Consider the following 21,852-nt stretch of genomic DNA (forward strand, 5'->3'; position numbering starts at 1 on the left):
TCATCATCACCATTTAACATCCATGCTCCATGCTGCTGTGGGCTGGATGGTTTAACAGGGAGTGGCACCCAGCTCTGCTGTCTCTGTTTTAACATGTTCTTTTCTTTTTTTCATATAATGACAGGGTACCCTTCCTAATGCCTCCCACCTTACAAAGTGCACTGGGTGATGTTTATGTGATGTGACATCAGCAACAGTATCGACCTCCCCCCATCCCACCCCAAGTAACTTGCAGGACAAGACCCAACCTCCCACTCAACTAGTGGGGAGTAGTATTGAGTGCAGGAAAGGTGTCTTGCATTATACATAATAGAAAATCACCTTGCAAACTATGATATTCTTTTATTTGCTTCAGTCATTTTGACTGCAGCCATTTTGACTGCAGCCATGTTAGATACCGCTTTTAGTTGAGCAAATTGACCTCAGGACTTGTCCTAGTATTTATTCTATTGGTCTCTTTTGCCAAGCCACTAAGTTACGGGGACGCAAATGTACCAGCATCGGTTGTCAAGCGATATTGTGGGGTACACACACAGTCACACATATACATACTTATACGATACGTTTCTTTCAGTTTTTTTTCTGCCAAATCCACTCACAAGGCTTTGGTCGGCCCAAGGCTATAGTAGAAGACACTTGCCCAAGGTGCCATGCAATGAAACTGAACCTGGAACCATGTGGCTGGTTAGCAAGTTACTTACCACACAGCCACTCCTAGTCAATAAAACTGAAATAAAATTATAACATTTATTCTTTCTGATCTTTGGTTCGGTACTCATTTACAGCCCAGTAGTTGGGGACCCTTGATCTAGAAAAACCATATGGTGGTTATTCCTAGCTATATTAACAGTCAACTTTGCCTTTCATCCTTTTGGGGTCGATAAATTAAGTACCAGTTATGCACTTGGGTCGATGTAATCGACTTAATCCGTTTGTCTGTCCTTGTCTGTCACCTCTGTGTTGTAGCTATGTAGCAACTTGGGCAAGTGTCTTTTACTGTAGTTCTGGGTTGACCAATGCCTTGTGAGTGGATTTGGTACATATATATATATATATATGTATATGTATATATATAAATATATAACAATATTAAATATATATATATGTACATATGTATATATTTCTAAGCCTGTGAGTTTTTATATTTTTGATTATACCTCATTTCTGCTGTGTTGGCTTATTTGTATTGCCCATGATTTAACAGTTCAACAAAAGAGACTGACAGAATAATTACCAGGTATTAAAAAAAAAAAAGTACTTGAGTTGATTGGTTTGATAAAAATCCTTCAATCCAATCACTGCAATCCAATCACTGAAACATGTAAAGATAAAAGATATTGTTTAGCTTTTGCTTTATATATAGGCGCAGGAGTGGCTGTGTGGTAAGTAGCTTGCTAACCAACCACATGGTTCCGGGTTCAGTCCCACTGTGTGGCATCTTGGGCAAGTGTCTTCTGCTATAGCCCCGGGCCGACCAATGCCTTGTGAGTGGATTTGGTAGACGGAAACTGAAAGAAACGTATCGTATAAGTATGTATATATATATATGTGTTTGTTTGTGTGTCTGTGTTTGTTCCCCTAGCATTGCTTGACAACCGATGCTGGTGTGTTTACGTCCCCGTCACTTAGCGGTTCGGCAAAAAAGAGACCGATAGAATAAGTACTGGGCTTACAAAGAATAAGTCTCGGGGTCGAGTTGCTCGATTAAAGGCGGTGCTCCAGCATGGCCGCAGTCAAATGACTGAAACAAGTAAAAGAGAAAGAGAGATATCAGTGATAGATCTGCAGATACAATTCCTATGTATAAAATTGGCAAATAGGCGATGCCTAGCTAGAAGCTACTTCAACACATCTGCCGAACGTTTTATGTCATATGTATGAATTCCTTCACACATAATTGCATATGCATGCATTCACATGCATGCACATGTGTTCCAGTTGGTAGGCTGACAGCATACTTTGAAGCTGCATATTTTGCATCATACCTGTAAATACCATAGCATAATCAATCAGAGATGTGAGCTAATCGATAATTAAAATCTGAAGAACCAAAGTTAAACTCATTCTTATCCCCCTCCCTCTCTCTTTCTTTGTCACTTTCTCTATGTCTCTGTCCTCACTTCTCAGCTTGTGGTCAGTTTGTAGATTAGAAAGTTGAGATTATGAGTAATACTTAGGCGCAATCCAGAGAGGAGTGGACAGCGTGCTGTGACCAGCGGTGTCAAATGGACGCCTGACGGACTGGTTGGTCAAAGTGATCACTGGTCAAAGTGACTTAGGCATTTAATGTGAAAATTGAAGTGTTAGAGATTAACCTTTTTAGGAACAACTAGGAGAAGAATTTAACAGTGAGGTGGTCTTCATAATAGTAGATTACAGTCTCACAGAGGCAGAGTGGCTGATGCTGGTGTCATGTAACTAAGACCAATGCTGGTGGTACATCAAAAACACCTTTTGAGCATTGGGCCTCATGGAGGGAATGACAAATGACCAACACCTTTGGCAATATGCTGTGCTTGAGTAGAAGATCCATCAAACCAAATGAAACTGTAGTGGTGCCAGATACTGGTATCACACAACTGGCACCTGTACTAGTGGCATGTAAAAACACCAATTACACTCTTAGAGTGGTTGGAGTTAGGAAGGGCATCTAACCATAGAAACCATGCCAAATCAGACTGGACTCTGGTGTAGCCTTCCAGCCTACCAGCCCTGATCAAAACGTCTAACCCATGCCAGCATGGACAATGGATGTTAAAGGATGATGATGATGATGATGATGATGATGATGATGATTTGAAGAATCACTCTCAGCTCCTAAAACCAGCTTTTACCTTTTATCTTTTGCTTATTTAAGACATTGGACTGCAGCCACATTGGGATATCGCCTTGGAAGGTTTCCATTGAATAAATCAAATTCAATAGTGCTTTATTTTTGCTTTTGATGTATTCAGTAGAGGCTAACATTCCAATGCTAGCTCTTGCAGTAAGTTTCTACAGGGAAAGAAGCAGACTTTATGAAAACTAAAGCCCTTTTTTAAGTGATCAATGCGTTCTCTCCGCTAAAGCATTCACCATCTTCTGTTGATTCATACTGATTCCTCTCTTGATTCCTTGCCTCTTGGTTAAACACTTTTAAGCTAAGAATTATCTGGTCTCAGAAGCCCTGGTGTTGGTTCTTGTGTAAATATTTCAGGTATTCCTGTAGTGAAGAGTAGGTCCGGTAGGTATTCAAGTTGGTCTAATACATTCATCTCTCTCTGACAGGAAAGACCAGTGTGTGTGCGCGTGCATGTGTGTGTGTGTGTGTGTGTGTGTGTGTGTGTGTGTGTGAGTGTGTGTGCGTGCATGTGTGCATGCAGTTGTGCATGAAGGCACATGGCATAGTGGTTAGAGTAATTTGGCTCATGATTGTAAAGTTGTGAGTTTGATTTCCAGCGGTGCCTTTTGTCCTTGAGCAAGACACTTTACTTCATGTTACTCCAGCCCACTCAGCTGGCAAGAATGAGTTGTACTGGTAATTCAAAGGGCCAGCCATGTCACATTCCATGTCATGCTGAATCTTCTTGAGAACTACATTAACCCTTTCATTACCAACCCGGCTGAAACCGGCTATGGTTCTGTAGTACAAATGTCTTGTTTTCATAAGTTTTGAATTAAAATCTTCCACCAAACCTTAGTCACAATTTATGTTCTTAACACTAGCTGAATGGTTACTAAATTATTTTACTAAATTCTTTGTTATATTTAAAATTAATTGAAAGAAACACAGAACATCTCAACAGAAATACGGTAACGAAAGGGTTAAGGGTTTGTGTGTCTGTGGAGTTTTCAGCCACTTGCACATTAATTCCATGATTGATTAACTAGATCCTTCATCATCATAACTGACAGTGCTACTGTGTGTGTGTGTGTGTGTGTGTGTATGTGTGTGTTTGTACATACTTTTCTACTCTAGGCACAAGGCCTGAAATTTTGGGGAGGGACCCAGTTGATTAGATCGACCCCAGTACTTGACTGGTACTTAATTTATCGACCCCGAAAGGATGAAAGGCAAAGTCGACCTCGGTGGAATTTGAACTCAGAACATAAAAACAGACAAAATACCTATTTCTTTACTACCCACAAGGGGCTAAACACGGAGAGGACAAACAAGGACAGACAAACGGATTAAGTCGATTATATCGACTCCAGTACTTGACTGGTACTTAATTTATCGACCCCAAAAGGATGAAGGGCAAAGTCAACCTCGGCGGAATTTGAACTCAGAATGTAATGGCAGACGAAATACAGCTATGCATTTCACCCGGCGTGCTAACGTTTCTGCCAGCTCGCCACCTTATGTGTGTGTACATAGTATGGAAGGTGAGAAAGCTGAGTTTCTGCTTTTTCAAGTTTTGTTCCATTTAGTATTTTTATTCTCTTCCTTGAAACTGTGACGGTGCTTGTTGTCTTTCTGCAGTATAACTTACTGTTATATAGATATAAATATATGAAAATATATTTGTATATTTTCATATATTTATATTTATTTTTACATGTGTGTGTGTTGATAGGTTGCTTGTGTACACTTATTTATATGTATATTCAACATTGTCATCATCATCATCATCATCAGTTTAATGTTCATGTTTCCATGCTTACATGTGTTGGGCATGGTTTATTGAGACACACACACAGACTCTCTCTCTCTCTCACACACAGAATCTCTCTCTCACACACACATTCACATACTTTTCTTTATTCATGCATGTCTACTTCCAAAAACGTTTCAATATACAAATGTATTTACACACACACACACACTCTCTCTCTCTCTCTCTCTCACCACACACATATGCACCACAGACACATACGCACACACATACACAATCTCACACACATATACATGCAAAATGCATAACACAATCACACACACACACACACACACATAAAGTTTACAAACACACCACACACAATCACACACACACACACACACATACACACAGATCCCACACAGTGACATGTACACATACATACATCACACAAACACACACACAAAACACATACACACAAACAATCATACACACGTATGAACAGACAGACAAATATACGCACACGCACACACATATACATCACACAGACACACCTCAATACACATGAGCTTCTTTCAGCTTCTGTCTATGAAATTAATTCACAAGACTTTTGTTGGCCCAGAGCTATTATAGAAGACACTTGCTCCAAGTGACATGTACTGGTTTCTGGACCCCAAACTATATGATGGAAAGCTAACTTCTTCCCCACACAATCTGTGCCTATGTATCTATAGACATAGATAACTGTCTGTTATCCACACACACACACAAGCACGCACACAGACACAGGCACACACATATACACACAGACATACCCACACGTACACATACATACACACACTCACATAGACAGACACATACATACACACATACACATATGCACGCACACACATACAGACACATACACAGGCACACATAGAGACATACACACAGACACACACACAGACACACACACATACACATACACAGAAACAGGCACACACATACACAAAAATACACACAGACATACACACACCCAGACACACACACAGGCACACACACATAGACACAGGGTCACACATACACATACAGACAGAAACACACATACACACACACACACACACACACACACACAAACACTCACACATACAGACACACACATACACATACAGACAAAAACACACATACACATACACACACACACACAAACACTCACACATACAGACACACACACATACAGACACACTCACACACATGCACATGTACCGTTGTCTATTCGTGACTCCACCTATAAATGCCTATAAGCTCATGTATTTCTGAATGTAAAACATGTAGCACTGTTGAAGATGCATGAAATAAAATGCAACACAACAATAATAGCAACAACAACAACAACAACAACAACAGAGTAACCATAAACAATAACAATAAAAAATACAAACATCAATAATAACATGCCAGCTGGCTAGATTTTTTTTTTCTCCTTCCCTGCATTTTAATTAGTTTGTTCATTACCACCTGTCTATCTATCTCTCTGTCTGTCTGTCTGTCTGTCACCATTTATACTCTTAACTTACTCACACATGCACACACACTCACACACACTCACACACACACATACTCACATGCACATACACAACCACATGTATGCATATTTCCAAATACATGTCTTCACATACACATGTACTTACACACATGCACGCACACACACACCACACACACACACACACACACTCTCTCTCTCTCTCTGTCTTACACACACTCTCTCTCTCTATCCCACCATCTCTCTTTCACATACTCATTCTCTCTCTTGATCTCTCTCTCTCACACACACACTCACTCTCTCTCATGCACACACACAACCACTCACACACACACTCTCTCTCTCTCACGCACACACACAACCTCACACACACACTCTCTCTCTCTCACGCACACACACACACACACACACACCACACACACTCTCTCTCTCTCTCTGTCTTACACACACTCTCTCTCTCTCTCTATCCCACCATCTCTCTTTCACATACTCATTCTCTCTCTTGATCTCTCTCTCTCACACACACACTCACTCTCTCTCATGCACACACACAACCTCACACACACTCTCTCTCTCTCTCACGCACACACACAACCTCACACCACACTCTCTCTCTCTCTCTCACGCACACACACAAACACTCTTTCTCTCTCTCACATACACACACTCACTCTCTCTCTCTCACACACACTCACTCTCTCTCTCACACACACTCACACTCTCACACTCACTCACGCACTCTCTTTCTCTCTCACACTCTCTCTCTCACACGCACACATTCACTCTCTCAATCTCTCTATCTCTCTCACGCACACTCACACTCTCACACTCACTCACACACTCTCTTTCTCTCTCACACTCTCTCTCTCACACGCACACATTCACTCTCTCAATCTCTCTATCTCTCTCACACACACTCACACTCTCACACTCACTCACACACTCTCTTTCTCTCTCACACTCTCTCTCTCACACGCACACATTCACTCTCTCAATCTCTCTATCTCTCTCACGCACACTCACACTCTCACACTCACTCACACACTCTCTTTCTCTCTCACACTCTCTCTCTCACACGCACACATTCACTCTCTCAATCTCTCTATCTCTCTCACACACACACTCACTCTCTCTCACACACACACACAACTCTCTCTCTCTCTCACACTCTCTCTCTCACACGCACACATTCACTCTCTCAATCTCTCTATCTCTCTCACGCACACACATACACACACACACACATGCATGCAAACACACAGACACATACACACATTTCCACATGTACCTCTGTACCTCCACTTGCCTTCCTTACACACATTTATATTTTTTTTTTATCAAATCTAATGGGAGAAATTAGAAAATATTTCCAAATCTGTAATTCAGTTTTCCAAAATGGTATTGAGATTCCTGTAGAACGGAGACTCGTTAGCAGAGAGTGGAGAGATTCCAGAGAGACAGATATTATCATAATAGGTTACTTTGTTAGTTGGTTTAATCTTGTGTTGAACAGGTGTCTCTGTATTGTTACCATTGTTTTCACCCCCACCACACCATCATCATCATCATCATCATCACCATCTTCACCACAACCATCACTACCACCACCACCTCAATCATCATCATCATCATCATCATCATCACCATCATCATCATCATCATCATCATCATCATCACCATCATCATCATCATCATCACCATCATCATCATCATCATCATCATCATCATCACCATCATCATCATCATCATCATCATCACCATCATCATCATCATCATCATCATCACCATCATCATCATCATCATCACCATCATCATCATCATCATCATCATCATCATCACCATCATCATCATCATCATCATCATCACCATCATCATCATCATCATCACCATCATCATCATCATCATCATCATCATCATCACCATCATCATCATCATCATCATCATCACCATCATCATCATCATCATCATCATCACCATCATCATCATCATCATCACCATCATCACATCATCATCATCATCATCATCATCACATCATCATCATCATCATCATCATCACCATCATCATCATCATCATCATCATCACCATCATCATCATCATCATCACCATCATCATCATCATCATCATCATCATCATCACCATCATCATCATCATCATCATCATCACCATCATCATCATCATCATCATCATCATCATCATCATCATCATCATCATCATCATCACCATCATCATCATCATCATCATCATCATCCATCATCATCATCATCACCATCATCATCACTCTTGCTACCACCACAATCACCACCATCATATTTTCCATGACTGCTAGCATCATCGTCATCATCATCACCATCATCTCATCATCATCATCATCACCATCATCATCATCATCATCACCATCATCATCATCCATCACATCATCATCATCACCAGCATCATCATCATCATCATCATCACCAGCATCATCATCATCATCAATCACCATCATCATCATCATCTCACCATCATCATCATCACATCATCACCATCATCATCACATCATCAATCATCATCATCACATCATCATCATCATCATCATCTCATCATCATCATCATCATCACCACCATCATCATCACATCATCATCACCATCATCATCACCATCATCATCATCATCATCATCATCATCACCATCATCATCATCATCATCATCATCATATCATCATCATCATCACCATCATCATCATCATCATCATCATCACCACCATCATCATCATCATCATCACCATCATCATCATCATCATCATCATCATCACCATCATCATCATCATCATCATCATCACCATCATCATCATCATCATCATCATCACCATCATCATCATCATCACCATCATCATCATCATCATCATCATCATCACCATCATCATCATCATCATCATCACCACCATCATCATCATCATCATCATCATCACCATCATCATCATCATCATCACCATCATCATCATCATCATCATCATCATCACCATCATCATCATCATCATCATCACATCATCATCATCATCATCATCATCATCATCATCATCATCATCATCATCATCATCACCATCATCATCATCATCATCATCATCATCACCATCATCATCATCATCACCATCATCATCACTCTTGCTACCACCACAATCACCACCATCATATTTTCCATGACTGCTAGCATCATCGTCATCATCATCACCATCATCATCATCATCATCATCATCACCATCATCATCATCATCATCACCATATCATCATCATCATCATCATCATCATCATCACCATCATCATCATCATCATCATCATCACCATCATCATCATCATCATCATCATCACCATCATCATCATCATCATCACCATCATCATCACCATCATCATCATCATCATCATCATCATCATCATCATCATCATCTCATCATCATCATCACCATCATCATCATCATCATCACCATCATCATCACCATCATCATCATCATCATCATCATCATCACCATCATCATCATCATCATCATCATCATCATCATCATCACCATCATCATCACCATCATCATCATCATCATCATCATCATCACCATCATCATCATCATCATCACCATCATCATCACCATCATCATCACTCTTGCTACCACCACAATCACCACCATCATATTTTCCATGACTGCTAGCATCATCGTCATCGTCACTGCCACTTGCATTGCTTCCAATGCTGCTGCACTGCTACTGCTGTTGGTTGTCACTACCACCACCACCACCACCACCACCACCACCACGATTCTCGTCATCACCATTGCTGTCATCATCATCATCATCTTCATCACTTCATCATCATCATCATCATTTCTCTGGCAGATGGAAATTGAGAGAAACCCACCATGTGTGTGTGCATGTATTTGTCCCCCCACTACTGCTTGACAACCAATGTTGGTTTGTTTATGTCCCTGTAACTTAATGGTTTGGCAAAAAAGGGAACAGATAGAATAAGCATCAGTCTCAAAAAAAAAACAAAAAAACAAAAAAACTTAAGTACTAGTTTTGATTCATCTGACAAAAATTCTTAAAAGTGGTGCCCCAGCATAGCCACAGTCTAACGACTGAAACAAATAAAAGAAAAAGAAAATAAATCTTGTCTGTTAGTCTGCTGTAATCTCACTGCACATGTGTCTCTCTGAATAAAATTCCTGCCTACTCCTTTTTTGCATTTCATGCATAGGCATTGCTTAGATAGCCATTGATTTCTGTCTTCTATCAGGTTAATACAATTGTCCTGGCTAGATATCCTTTGAGACTTCTCCATTCTTGGCTTTGCTTTTTAATTTGGAATTACTTCTATAAAGTTTCAACAGATTCAGCTCTGAGAGTTAGATCATTAGCATATTAGAGGTCCTACTGAGAGCTAGTCTTAAACTCCTTTTGATATGGCTTGGAGAACTATAATACAGTTGTGGCCGTAAATTTGGAACACCGGTCCGAAAATTCGAATTTTTATATTAAATGTCCAAGGTTATAATTCAATTTGCAATATATTATTACTTAGTCAAAAGTTTGGAACACAGGTCTGAAAATTAGAATTTATATATTAAATGCCCAAACATGCCACGCAGTAGGACTGAACCCCAAACCATGTGGTTAGTAAGCAAGCTACTTACCACACAGCCATTCCTGCACCTTTATAAACATTTATCTATTTATCTATCTATCTATCTATCTATCTATATATATATGTTCATACACATGCCCCATTTATACACATATATATGTAAACATCCTTTGAATTTCAACACATTCACAAAACTTTGGTCAGACTAAAGTTAGGGTAAAAGATACATGCCAAAGGTGCCATGCAGTGAGATGAAACCCAGAACCATGTGATTAGGAAGAGAAATTTTTTACTACATTACTGTACCCCTGTCCCTGTGAGCACATCCTATCTCCCTATTTCTCTCTCACCACTCTCGTACTCACACCTCTAAATAACTCCAGGATCAATCACTAGTATATTCCATTGAACTATAAATGCCTGTATACTAATTTCTAGGAGGTGCAATGGCCCAGTGGTTAGAGCAGCGGACTCGCGGTCATAGGATCACGGTTTCGATTCCCAGACTGGGCGTTGTGAGTGTTTATTGAGCAAAAACACCTAAAGCTCCATGAGGCTCCGGCAGGGATGGTGGTGATCCCTGCTGTACTCTTTCACCACAACTTTCTCTCACTCTTACTTCCTGTTTCTGTTGTACCTGTATTTCAAAGGGCCGGTCTTGTCACTCTCTGTGTCACGCTGAATATCCCCGAGAACTACGTTAAGGGTACACGTGTCTGTGGAGTGCTCAGCCACTTACACGTTAATTTCACGAGCAGGCTGTTCTGTTGATCGGATCAACCGGAATCCTCCTCGTCGTAACCGACGGAGTGCTTCCACATGCTAATTTCTGAATAACTGCTATTAGCTGACCTCAGCTATGATTCTCACCTTCTTGTAAGATGAATAGATAATATTTTAGAAAGACCTGACAAATTTATGGAATACAACCATTCAGAACAGCTGAAGTTAGACCTGTAGTTGAGCTCACTGAGATATTATAATATTTTCTATTAGTGTTTTGAACACATTAGTCATTTTCTCATATTCTGTACATAACTCTTTACATAATAATCACAGGAGTGGCTGTGTGGTAAGTAGCTAGTTTACTAACCACATGGTTCCGGGTTCAGTCCCACTGCGTGGCACTTTGGGCAAGTGTCTTCTACTATAGCCTTGGGCTGACCAAAGCCTTGTCAGTGGATTTGGTAGACGGAAACTGAAAGAAGCCCGTCGTATATATGTATATATATATATATATATAATATATATATATATATATATATATACTAGCTGAAGGTGACCCGCTCTACGCGCGGGTAAGAGTGTGGTTGTTACTTTCTGTTGCTTCCTTTCAGCACGTAAAAAGCACCATCCGAACGTGGTGGATTGCAGCGCCGCCTTGACTGGCTTCTGTGCTGGTGGCACGTAAAAAGCACCAACCGATCGTGGCCGCTGCCAGCACCCCTGGCACCTGTGCAGGCGGCACGAAAAAAGCACCCACTACGCTCACAGAGTGGTTGGCGTTAGGAAGGGCATCCACCTGTCGAATCACTGCCAGATCAGACTGGAGCCTGGTGCAGCCTCCTGGCTTCCCAGACCCCTGTCAAACTGTCCAACCCGTACTAGCACGGAAAACGGACGTTAAACGATGATGATGATGATGATGATTCTCCCTCTTTGTTTCTTTCTCCTTTCTCTCTCACTTTCCCACTCTCTTACTCTTCCTTTCTCTCGGACTCTCCCTCGCTTTCTCTTACTCTCTATCTTTATGTATCTCTCTCCCATTTATAAACAACAAAAGATCTTGAGTAAGTTGAGAAATAAAATATTTAGAAAGATCAATCATAAATATCAGGCAGTTACAAAAGAAAGGTCTGCTTCAAGACAGACAGCAAAACACTAACATTTAAAAGGGACAGACGAACTTGCGAGCTGAATAAAAATAATAAAATATTGGAAACCAAAGTTTGAAGGGATAGAATTTGAGGATAGTAGAGTCACCATGGCTGGCATTTCTTAACGATGGACAGCAACGTATTGACAGTTCAACGGCTGGCGTAAAATTTTGAACTTGATGTAATAGAAAATCCCTAAAAACCAAGTTTTGACTTGATTCTTTCTCACGACAGTAGACTCACGATGGCAAGCATTCAAAACTTCTTCATCATGGACGGCAACACATTGACGATTAAAAGGCTGGCACAAATTGTTTAGCTTGATGTAACAGAGAATTGCTAAACACCCGCTCCTTTAAATTTTAATCCCCTTCCAGCCCCATTTATACCCCTTTTCACCTTTTGGTTAATATAACCCGATTTCATTTGGGTCTACTTGGGGCCACATTTTATAAGATGAGGACTCAACCAAGTTTCCCAAGTTCTGGTCATAGACCATAGAACACACTCAACCAAGTTTCCCGATTTCTGGTCATAGACCATAGAACAATCAAGCAAGTTTCCCGAGTTCTGGTCATAGACCATAGAACACTCAACCAAGTTTCCCGAGTTCTGGTCATAGACCATAGAACACTAAACCAAGTTTCCCGAGTTCTGGTCATTTGCAGAATAAATAGAGACGGCGGAGGTGGCAGACGTCGTTGTAATGTAAACATGATTTGTTATAAGAGAAAGATTGTCCAGATTGTGTGTTGGTGGTGGTGGTGGTGGCGATGATAATTATCTTTAAGAATGGAGATAAAGAGAAATTGAATGGGAGTTAGAGGTAGAAAGAGAAGGTGTAAATTTTGGAGTGAATCTGACGGGATGTAGTGGGCTTTAACCCCGGCAAAAAAAAAATATCTGTTGCGTTTCTGAAAGAGGTGAAGTAGGAATATTGAAACTTTTGCGGCTGTCATTGATAGACTCATTGTAGAATAAATAAAGACGGCGAAAAAAGAGAGAGCTCGAGAAAGAAAAGGTGATATATGAAAGAGAGGACGGGGAAAATGAAATATTTTGCAATGTAAACATGATTTGTTTTAAGAGAAAGATTGTCATGATTGTGTGTTGGTGGTGTTGGTGGTGGCGATGATAATTATCATTAGGAAAAAGAGTGAGTGAGTGAGGAAGACATACATAAGTTGTGGCGATGATAATTGTAGACCCCTTTTCACATTTTGATGAAGATAACCCGATTTCATTCGGGTGTACTGGGGCCACATATAGGTGTGTGTGTGTGTGTGTGTATGTGTGTGTGTGTGTGTGTGTGTGTGTGTGTTGACAGGTAGACAATAGAATGCGATGGGGATGGCGATGGGGATGGCGATGTAATATTTGTTACTGTCCATGAACGCTGATAGATACATGAGTAAAATGTATAGGAAGGTAAGAAATAAGAGTGAGTGAAAATGTTCTTGGAAGAGAGTAAAGAGCGACAGAGTGATTTGAGGAAGACTTTACATTAAATAACGGTAGTTGCATTGTCAAATGAAGAGGAGTGACAGAGTACTGGAGGAAATAGGGTGAGGTAGGAAGATGGCCCCTAGCAACCACACCTTTTAAGATAGGGATTTCTAAGGTAGCCCACGCGCATCGTCACCTCATTCTACATGTCCCTGTAAATTTTGGAGCGAATCGGACGGGATGTAGTGGCATTGAAAGCGAACCAAGCGGTAAAAACGCATTTCAGTTTTATATATAGATATATATATATAAGTGTGTGTGTTTGTGTACCTGTGTTTGTTCCACCCCCCACCATCGCCTGAAAACCGATGGTGGTGTATTTACGTACCCGTAACTTAGTGGTTCGGCAAAAAGAGACCGATAAAATAAGTACTAGGCTTGCAAAAGAATAAGTCGTGGGGTCGATTTGCTCGACTGAAGTCAGTGCTCCAGCATGGCCACAGTCAAATGACTGAAACAAGTAAAAGAGTAAAAAGAGTAATGTCAGTTGACACAGATGCTTCAATCTATGCTACTGGCTCAGTAGTAGCTCTGAAGTTGCATTTTATGTGTGCTCTTCACTTTCCGAGAAAGAGTTCCTATTCTGTCTGTCTCTATCTTTGTCCCATTCTACCTACCACTTTGTAGTTCATTTAGAGAACCTCTACAGCACCAGCATGAAAATATGGTTAACAAATTTGCTTTGTAATAACATTGCTCCAGGTTCAATCTCGCTCTGTATAATCATGGACAAGCATCATCATCATGTGTTCTATTTTTTTTTTTTTTTTTGAAGATTTATTTGAAGAGTGTGATTTAAGGGATGTGCTGCTGCCATGTAAAAAGCTCCCATGCTGGTGCCACATAATAATCGGTTGCGCTGGTGATCACTTATAAAGGATCTGTGCTTGTGCCATGTAAAAATCACCTAGTACACTCTATAAAGTGGTTGGCATTAGGAAGGGCATCCAGCCACAGAAGCCATTCCAAAACAGACAGTTAGAGCATGGTGCAGCCCTCTGACTTGCCAGCTCCTGTCAAACCACCCAACACATGCCAGCATGGAAAATGGACATTAAGTAATGGTGATGACGATGATGTAGCTGCTATATCTCACAGGTCAAGTGACTACATAAATAAATGCTCACTTGTTGGCTATTTTTGTGCAGTTATACAAAGTGAATATAATGTGAAAGACTGGTAGAGTTGAACAATATCTTTTTTGACAGTGGCTCCCATGTAATTACTGCTATACCATAAATCCTCAGGCAATATCTCCCTAAATGTGAAAACACCGTTCCATCTTAACACAGTGAGTTTTTAATCATTTGGAATTAAGTGTTTTGCATAATTTGTATCAATTTATATTTGCTTTGATGAGTGGAATCATCATCATCATCATCATCATTACTGGTTTAACACCCACTCTTCTATGATCACATGGATTGGACAGAGTATTGTTGTGATGGATTTTCTTCAGCTGGATGCTCTTCCTGCCATCAACCCTTACCTGTTTCCAGGCAATGTGATATTTCCCCATGGCCAGACATTACATGATATCAAGGCAAGGACACAGTAACATACATACACATGCAAATACATACATACATACATATATATATATATATATATATATATATATATATATATATTTCTTTATTGCTCGCACGGGGCTAAACATAGAGGGGACAAACAAGGACAGACAAAGGGATTAAGTCGATTATATCGACCCCAGTGTGTAACTGGTACTTATTTATCGACCCTGAAAGGATGAAATACAAAGTCGACCTCGGCGGAATTTGAACTCGGAACGTAATGGCAGACGAAATACAGCTACGCATTTCGCCCGGCCTGCTAACGTTTCATCATCATCATTCATCATTTAGCATCTGCTTTCCAAGCTGGTAAGTGTTAGGCAGTTTGACTGAAAGTGTTAAGCTGGTTAAGCTGCATCAGGTTCCAATCTGATTTGGCATGGTTTCTATGGCTGGATACCATTCCTAATATATATATACTGATAAACCATGTGTGTTGATAAAAGAGATAGACCTCAGTATTGTTGGAAATAGAGAACTATTTTTATAGAATGGTAGAGTATGGAGACACACATACAAGACTTGAAGTTTCTGTGTCCTTGATCTGAAGATTGCTGCACTTCTTCAGACAGCTTAAGAAGTGTAGTGATCATCATATCTTTGACATAGAAACTTGAAGTTCTGCATGCGAGTCAACATAACTGTATCCTTTAATAAATATATATATATTTATGTATGTATATACCGATACACACATGATAGGGTTCTTTCGGTTTCTGTCTACCAAATCCACTCTCAAAGCTTTGGTAAGTTCTGGGTTATCTGGATTATAGTAGAAGACACTGGAGGGCTGAATCCCAAACCACATGTTTGGAAAGTATGCTTCTTGCTACTCAGCCATACTGTGTTTGTTATTCTGATACTGAACTCCTATTTTACCCATAATTTAAAAGCAAAATATAATCTAAAGATTTTAAGGAAGCTAGATTTGGATTTCTGGTGAAAAAAATAAAATAAAATAAATAAATAAAAGAAACATGACCTGAATACTTTTGGTATCAGAATAAGAAGGAAAAGATTTCCTGATTGAGTCTTTGCTGTGATACCCAAAGAAGATAGAATCAAAATAATTGTATATGCTGGATTGGAAATAATTACAGACTTACTGTGTAAATGTGAGAATGAATTAATAGGACAGCGGGTGTCATCAAAAAGGCTTATGGTATAGTGGTGAAGATGGTGGTGGGGCATATTATTGACAAAAGGGATATGGTTCCATCCCCATATGTCTTTTATTTTTATGTTTTATATTTCTTTGTTGTTTTACTTTCAGACTGGTTTTGTATATCTGTACAAAAACATTCTGTTTGAAAAATGGCAAAGGGAATGTTCAACTAGAAATTATAATGTTCTTTGTTAGAAGTTGTAAAGAAATCTGTGAAAATTTATTCAATGCTTGAAGGAAAAACATAAGGCAAAAAAAAAAAGCAAGGTAGAGAGAAAAAAGAGATGTGAATTGTTTGGTTTAAATAGAGATAATTCTTTAAAAAAAAAATCGTTAATATAGATACCAAAAAAAGAAAAAGAGAAAGAAGAATGGTAAAGGAAAACTTAACAAAGAAGAAATAAAAGCAAAAAATAATAAAAAAAACTGTTGTTAAAACTTCTGCTCCAATTTATCGGAACCATTAAATGTTTCGATAGATGTTTCGTATAAATGGGTTAGGTTACTCCATATTGCGTTTAGCACTGCATGCAGTTGCAAAAGTGAGCAGGTGCTGAATTCTATTTACCAAACACACCGAGATGATTCCACAGAGACTTTGCGAACAAGATGGAGAGACAAAAGAAGAATGATGATATAAATGATGGTATCTTAATGTCTGAAATGAAACAGAATACATACATACATACATACATACATACATACATACATACATACATACATACATGCATGCATACATACATACATACATACATACATACATACACACATACATACACACATGCATGCATACATACATACACACACACACATATATACATATATATACATACATATATATACATACACACACATACACTTGTGATATCTATACAGCTTTGTTTATATGTTTATATTTATTTGTCATGTGTGTATATATGTGTGTGTATATATATATATATATATGTATATGTATATGTATATATATATGTATGTTTTGTGTGTATGCATGTAAATAGTTTTGTTTCCATATGTATGTTATTTGTGTTGTCTACATACCCTTATTTATATGAATATATATATTTGTCTTTATATAGCTTTGTTGCGGATTTCTTTATCACTCTATCCATGTACATATAGATATGTATGCATGTACATAAATGTGCATGTGTATGTATGTAAATAGATATATATGTACATAAACGTGTATGTATCTGTGCATGTGTATATGCATGTATGTATATGTATATGTATGCAAATGTACATTTGTATCTATATATGGAATGATTCTATTCAATCATATAATGACATTCATGTACAGCTTTGTTTTTTTGTGATTCAAATAAAAATTTCTCTATGGAATTTAACAAAATAGTCTAATTCTATATTAATTTGAATGTCTGGAACAAATTTCCCAAGATTTTGTGAGAAAATAATTTATAATCCTGAACCAAAGAAAATAACTTTTAGTAAACGTATGCTGTGAACTCAATATTGAGCCCAATGATGGTATTTTCAGTAATATATATGTGTTAAGGTGGAGTAAATTCTTTAGCCCTGTTGTAGACAAACGTTCTAATGTTTGTGGTAAGATAAATTACACCCACTCCACATTGTGAAGAAGTCTATGACAGAGAAGAGAAACCACATACCTTAGAAGAAAGAAACATGACAGTCAAAGCATCAAAATGACTGGTTCTCGTTGCCGCTGTGTGCGTGTGCCAGATGATGAAGGTCAGATGATGAGTAGTGAGAGAGTGAGAAACTTGTCCAACCCATGATAACTTGGAAAAAAATAAACAAATGTAAACTGATAACAATGTTGATGATGTAATCAAGAAAGATATTTGTTGAGTGAGCTGTGATGTTAAGGGATTGAATGCATAATTGTATGTTCAGATCTTGATTCAGTTTCAGTGTTATATTCTTAAGCATGGCACTTAACTCTGCTTATTTGAGTTTTCTTGGAAGAACACCTTCTTGTATATGTGCACACACACACACACACACACACACACACAACCTTCAACTCTTCCTAGCTAAAAAGGGTTTTTCAACCCAATGTGTATTTACTATTATTTATAGCTTTATGTAATATGCTTCAAGATCCACTGCTCCAAAACAATTATTTCATGTTGTCTTGAAAGTTTATAAAATTCTTAGGACATCAACGATATGTGTCTGTAGGTGTGTGTGTGTTTGACTCTGTGTATGTGTGTGGAACTGAACCCAAAACTCTGTGTGGTTTGGAAGCAGACATTTTTTCCACACGAACATGCTTATGCTCATGAAAATAAATATGGAATGCTTCACAAACTTGTGTACCATTCTTGTGCAGGAACTATGCTAATCTCTGTATCATTCCAATTTTAGTATATGTGCCACTAAAACTAGTGCAGGTTATTGTTATATATTTGAAGATATTTTGATTATAGTTTCAGCTGGATTTTGTGATTGGTTATATTATCTGTTCTGTGTTGATACTTTATTGGGCTTCCATTCTGGTTATACTTATGTAAATATAATTGATTACATGACAGTGTTGTTATTGTATGTTGATATAATTGTTCTGTAAACTTCAAAGGACATGTGAGATTTCATAATTAGCTCCAGTTTGATGATGAGAGGTGAACAAAGTGAGAAATCCGACTAAGGTGTAGCTGTGTGGTAAGAAGTCTACTATCTAACCACATGCTTCTTGGTTCAGTTCCATTGCATGGCACTTTGGGTGAATGTCTTCTACTATAGCCCTTGGGCCAACCAAAGCCTTGCGAGTGAATTTGGCAGATGGAAACTAAAAGAAGCCAGTCATATTAACATATTATATTTGTGTGTGTGTGTGTGTGTGTGTGTGTGTGTGTGTGTGTTTGCATTTGTGTTTGTCTCCCACTACTGCTTGACCACTGGTGTTGATGATTTTATGTCCTCATAACTAAGTGGTTCAGCAAAAGTGACTGCGAGATTAAATATCAAGCTTTAAATAAGTACCAGAGTCAATTCATTTGACTGAAAGTTCTTCTAGGCAATGCCTCAGCATGACCACAATCTAATGACTAAAACTAGTAAAAGACAAAAGCCTTTTTCATGAGACAATTTTGCATTTACCAAAAATTCATTCAGTATGTCCAATACAAAGTATTGGACAACCGAAGGTTAAGGTCAAATTAGGACCGAACCCTGAACCATATATTCTTTTCTCCTCTAGGCACAAGGCCTGAAATTTTTTGGGGGTGTGGGGCAATCGATAATACTACTGGTACTTAATTTATCGATGCCAAAGGAATGAAAGGCAAAGTCAACCTTGGTGGAATTTGAACTTAGAACGTAAAGATAGGCAAAATACCGATGAGCATTTCACCTGGAGTGCTAACATTTGTGCCAGCTTGCCACTGTAACCCTGAACCATACAACTATTCCTGCACACAAATGACCATTTTACTTCTCTTGTGGTGTAAACTTCATATCAAAGATTTACATGGTTTCTTTTCACACCATCATATTCTTGTGTTCTTGATTTCATATATCTCTTCCACTCATAATTTTTGAATACTCTTATACTTATACCGAAATATGTGGCTGTTATCATCATATTTGTTGAATTTGACTTGGTTAGGATTTACTTTGATGTGAATCTGTGAAGCATAGAAGTATTGTTTTGATGTTATTTTGTCTGCAGAATTTTTTAAGGCAGCATTCTCATAAGTCAAAAAAAAAAAAATTGTAATAGATTTTGGCTTTAGATAGACACAAATGTCAGGTAATATTTATTTCTCAACATTGAATTCTTTATGTGAAAAATTTCATGTTTTTGGTGCTGGTGTGTCTATGTTTTTTCTCAACAATTGTAAACATCTTATAATTCCATTTTTTTGATATTGTAAATGCGATAAAAATCATAATTTGGTGAAATCCAAGTGAATATTGGTTGTTTGTCAACAGAGATTTGTGCGTTGCATTCTTATATTAAGGAATGGAATTCAACAATTACTTTCTCTATAATAAATTATGGGTTAAATGTTGTCTTTGCTTATAAATTAGTAACGTAAATAATTCATTTGCCATTTTGGGAGTGTATCTGTGTGACCCTACCATACAACAAAGATACTAATCTTCAATATAGTTCAACTAGAATATTGAACCATCTCAGTTCAAAGTATGTTTTGAGCCAAAAGAGGGCCACTACTGGGTGGCCCAGCCTGCTAGAAATGGCAACCAAATTTCTCTCACCCTACCATCCTGAAAAAGAGAAAAGATCCAATATGTAATGTAGTTCTTGACATAACACTTAAAAGACAGGATGATCACATCTGCAATGCTTTTGATCATGCATCTGCTTAATCACAGCTGACCTTGAGTTGAATTATAGAAAACATACTTGTGTGAATACCATTTGCAGAAATATATATATATATATTGGATAGGATTTATAAAGTTTGTTTGATATGAATAATTAATAAAATTTGTATATTTGGAGTTCAACATTTCATATTCTCTTAAAAGAGTATTTTTTTTTGGCGGTGGGTGATTAACCCAAAGTTTGAATGATTGAACAACAGTCTTTTCAACTATGATCAGCACATCTTTAGGAGAGGCTGTGTGGTAAGTAGCTTGCTTACGAACCACACGGTCCTGGGTTCAGTCCCACTGCGTGGCACCTTGGGCAAGTGTCTTCTACTATAGCCTCAGGCCAACCAAAGCCTTGTGAGTGGATTTGGTAGACGGAAACTGAAAGAAGCCCATCGTATATATGTATATATATATGTATGTATGTATGTATGTTCGTGTGTCTGTGTTTGTCCCCCCAACAACGTTTGACAACCAATGCTGGTGTGTTTACGTCCCTGTAACTTAGCATTTTGTCAAAAGAGACCGATAGAATAAGTACTAGGCTTGCAAAGAATGAGTCCTGGGATCGATTTGCTCAGCATGGCCACATTGAAATGACTGAAACAAGTAAAAAAGTAATATAGAACTAATTACTCAATGTGTCCTTCCTTTTTAAGATAGTAGGGTATGATATAAGAGAGATTTGGCTGATAATTCTAGAAA

At 38.5% G+C, this 21,852-nt stretch overlaps 1 protein-coding gene and 1 non-coding gene across 6 annotated transcripts in view; one reads left to right on the forward strand and one right to left on the reverse strand.

Annotated features, from left to right (window-relative positions):
• Window positions 1–21,852, forward strand: part of LOC115212914 (pleckstrin homology domain-containing family H member 2) — a 1,355,391-nt gene that overhangs the window by 519,180 nt on the left and 814,359 nt on the right. The window lies entirely within an intron of this gene.
• On the reverse strand, window positions 19,097–19,200 carry LOC115213592. Its single transcript, XR_003881840.1, has one exon. It is a non-coding gene; the product is annotated as a U6 spliceosomal RNA (small nuclear RNA).

This window comes from Octopus sinensis, linkage group LG6 (assembly GCF_006345805.1).
Source record: "Octopus sinensis linkage group LG6, ASM634580v1, whole genome shotgun sequence".
Classification (NCBI taxonomy): Eukaryota; Metazoa; Mollusca; class Cephalopoda; order Octopoda; family Octopodidae; genus Octopus; species Octopus sinensis.